This window comes from Passer domesticus, chromosome 4 (assembly GCF_036417665.1).
Source record: "Passer domesticus isolate bPasDom1 chromosome 4, bPasDom1.hap1, whole genome shotgun sequence".
Lineage (NCBI taxonomy): Eukaryota > Metazoa > Chordata > Aves > Passeriformes > Passeridae > Passer > Passer domesticus.
The window spans coordinates 73,681,367-73,685,347 of record NC_087477.1 but is presented as its reverse complement, the minus strand read 5'-3'; the positions used below and the strand labels follow the sequence as shown (position 1 = coordinate 73,685,347).

Genomic DNA, 3,981 nt, shown 5'->3' with positions numbered 1-3,981 from the left:
CCATTGAGTGAAAGCTGATATCTGCATAATTATTAAATTGACAGACATGTTTTCATAAACAGCAGCATACTTTTATGAAAGGCCCCTAGCTGATGTGCAAAAAACAGTAATACCCCATTTTGAAGCCAGAAGCTGTTTAGGTAAGAAAGGAAATTCCATATGTATTGGCTTTTAAAATTCCTGAGGAGACCCAGGAATATCCATCTCTTCTTGACAAGTGATAGTATAGAGAAAAATTATCACTAAGCACATTTTGGTTACCACAGAAGTCAGAAAACACTCACTGCTAGACTTCATAGAGAACCAAATCCTAAAAGCAAAAGATTTCATGTGAAAATTCTCTATCCCCAGCAGGACTCTGTACCATGAAAATCAGCAGTTGTAATGTCCCAATTAGTTATTTTCAGATCATATAGAGTACCAAGTGATCTCAGAGATAGCCAGGAACAACATATGCACTGATTTAATATGAAATATTTTAATTGTTCTGAGAAAAGGAGTAGGATGCCAATGTCATAGCCTTATTAAATATAGCCTTTACATTGAACAGGAGAACATTCATGCTTAGATAAAGTAAGAGCTGCGTGGCAGATTACCTAATTGGGAAAAGCAGTTGGGCTCATATCTCCCTCTGCACTGCCACATCCTGTACATTCACACCCAGCTCTCCCTGTAGCCAGCACCTCCTCCAGCATTCATTAGGTCCTGTAACGTGGTCGTCACTTGTCTGCTCACTTAGTCAGTCCCAGCAGGGGAAATATTTGCAGTAGGGTGTCTTCTGTAACAATCCAGCTAGTGTTTAGAGTCTGCAGACCACTTTTTCTCTCTGCTGCAGAAGTTCAGTTGTGCGTGGGTGGAATTCATCTTACCCAAATATAGTCCACAGAAAGAAATAAGCACTGCTGGGCAAGACTTTCCTGCTCTATTTTAAGCACTGACCTCAGGATGAGATTTCTGTCACCAAGCACCTATTTCTCTTCTCTGACAGTACAGTGAGCCTGTGATGACTCACTCAGATGTAGGAGTCTACAGCTGGTCTGATGAATGCTGCCTGGAGTCTCTTGAAGGTAAGGGCAAGACCTTGGACTGGAGGTAAACCCTTATGAAAAGCAAATGTAAAAATCAGATGTGAGTAGCAGGCCAGACTGCTGGGGAGATAAACTACATCAGGACTGAGGCATGCACTTAACTGCTGGTGGTGGATTTCAAAAACAGCCCTGGTACAAATGTTCTGGGATTCAGAAATACCTGAGCTTGTACCTGCTACATTTAATCTTGTTCAGGTGTGCTTTTGTCTGAGTTATAATTTCACATTGCTAAGTCGAAAGTTTGATGTTTCAGTGATTAATAAAGACTTGCTTTAATTTGATAGCTATTAATAAAGACAAAATTCATTAATTTAAAAGGCAATAGCTACTTCTAAATAATAGTTTACATAGATGAGAGATAGGTGGAAGAGCACGTTGTTGAACATCAGCAACATAGGAGGTGGACACTTCACCTGCCTGGTAAATTTATCTGATTGAGATTGAGATGCTTCTCCCAGCATCTCATTTGTGATAACCTATATCAATGTCTCTAGAAAAACCTTTTTCTATATGTACATTGGAAAACAAATAATTACACATTTTAGTTTATTTATCAAAATATTATATTAAAATACGTTAATGCACTTATTTCAATATAATTATTTGGGTTTGGGTTTTCTTGGGTTTCTGTTTGTTTGTTTGTTTTTGTTTTGTTTGAAATTTAAAAATCTTTTAACATCCATTCTATAAAACAACAAAAATGCCTGTCTTTCATTACTGTCAACTTTTCCAAAATATTTTTGTGTTGACTGTGGCATTCTCAGCACTCATCAAGGATGTCACCAGTGCCAGCAACCAGAGCTGACTGAAGACAAGCCATTCAAATGAGAAGTTTCTGACACAGGTAAATAAAAAGTATCACAGCAACCCAACAACAGACTAGAAACTCCAGAAGACTGTTGGCTAGGAAAAGGCTTTAGGATTAATATCCAAATCCAAACAGTAATGAAAAGCCTAGTATTACTGAGAGGAAAAAAATTCTTGAGTTGTCCATTCTTTCAGAATAAGGGTGAGTGTATACCTGGAATGGTAACATACAGAATCTACAGTACATCGACATGGAATAAAAAGCAATTCACACAAATTCAGAATCATATTCTATCAATAAAATCTCACTTCTGAAAACATGTAAGAGTTTCTCTAGAAGAAAGTTGGAAATCTTTGTGCAGATACTGTGTACCTTGGCCTTATTCCAAGGCAAAAAACTCTTGTTTTGGAAAGCAGAAGCTGCAATCACCAAACTAGATTCCTCTTCCTCCAAAACTTCATTGCCATCTCTATGAAACTTGAGGTATGGCACAGCAGAAGGTAGAAAGATGAAGTCTGAAATCAAACACTGTAAAGTATTAAAAGTTACATTGAATAGTCAGCTGAATAGCTCAAAATTTTGCATCATTGCACACCCACACATGAGCACCAACGGATGTTCCAGTACTATTAGATGAAAAAGCTGATCTATTTATTTTTATTTTGATCACGTCACTTCTCCAACTGTACAACAAGAGCAGCTCTCTAAAATCAGTGAGCATTGCGCTTGCTTTGTAGCAGAAGAATTTGGCCTCATTTTTAAAGAGCTTTCTAAGAGCTTCTTCAACTGCAGAAATTGGCCCACTTTCCTCATATTCTAAATATCTGACAGAGCCTTTTTTTTTTTTGCCATAGCCACAATACAGTTTGTAAGACATTTTTGCAAAGATTCAACTTTATTTCCCTAATTATAGGTTTGATGGGAGCTTGGCACTCTAATATAGCTCCTGAAGCCTTAAGATTGTTACAGTTACTTATTCCAAACTGGACTATATTCTCAGAAATTTTGGGGATAACCTACAATCAATTGATTTGATTTGCAGAGTTTTGAATAAAACATTGGATTCATATTCATGCAGAGTTACATTGAGTGCTCATTGCACGAGCCTGACCATGACAGTGCATTCAGGTACTTTCACCCAGCTGTGGATGTCTGTAACAGGTTTTTTTCAACACTAATGAATATTGGGTTCTAATGCTTTAAGACTTGTTTCATGCTACTTTTTCCAATGCTTTTATCACATTAAAAATTGGAGTAAATGAAGCCTTGTAGTAAAAAAGTTGTCTCTTTTGACAACTAGGAAGCAGTGAGTGAGTAGAAAAAAAAAAAACAGTCCTGCAGTAAGGAACAAATTCATGAAGCTTTTACTTTTTTAAATCTATGCAAAGTTTTGTTCATTTATTTCACATGCAAAGTGTCATCACTTTAGAGCCACCCACTCGCTCTCCAGTCTCTGTGTGTGTTTTCCAAAATGCAGTGTTCCCTATTGGTCTTTGACATACATGACTATTTGATAATGGCATTTTCTGTGAATTTTGCTCCCTTTATTCCATGTTTTACTGGCAGTTAGAATGCTCATGCTTGCATTCTGTTTAGGGGGAAGAAAAAGGACAAAAGAAGATATGAAAAAGGAGAAGGGATAAGAGAGAAGGATAAAGGAAGAAAAAAGTAAGAAGGACAAATAAGAAAGAAGAGGTGAAAAAAAGTATTTTCATGAAGAATTATTAAGATTTTAATGTAGCTGCATTTTCATCTCTTACAAGAAAAAAAAATACAATTCTATACATGAGTTGTATAGAATAGCACTCCGAGGATAGCACTCCAAGGCATGCAGTTGAATATTGATGTCACAATATTTTCCCCTAGAAAACTGAATTGAATGAATTCGGCACAATGCAATATTGCAACATTCACTTTTAGTCATCTTTCGTATTTTTGCTTAGCTGAAAAGAGAAAATTGTTCTGTGAAGCTGAATCCAAATACAAGACAAATGTATTTATTGCACTTGCTGTATAGATGTACAGGTAAATTACTTTGAATGCCCATGTAACAGAAAGCAATCTGTTTAAATGGAAAAGCTTTTG

General features: G+C 36.5%; 1 long non-coding RNA gene across 1 annotated transcript; it reads left to right on the top strand.

Annotated features, from left to right (window-relative positions):
- Nucleotides 1-946: 946 nt before the first annotated feature.
- On the top strand, nucleotides 947-3,705 carry LOC135300098 (uncharacterized). The gene is made up of 3 exons (XR_010361979.1): nucleotides 947-1,067; nucleotides 1,853-1,932; nucleotides 3,493-3,705. It is a non-coding gene; the product is annotated as an uncharacterized LOC135300098 (long non-coding RNA).
- The last annotated feature ends 276 nt before the right edge of the window (nucleotides 3,706-3,981 follow it).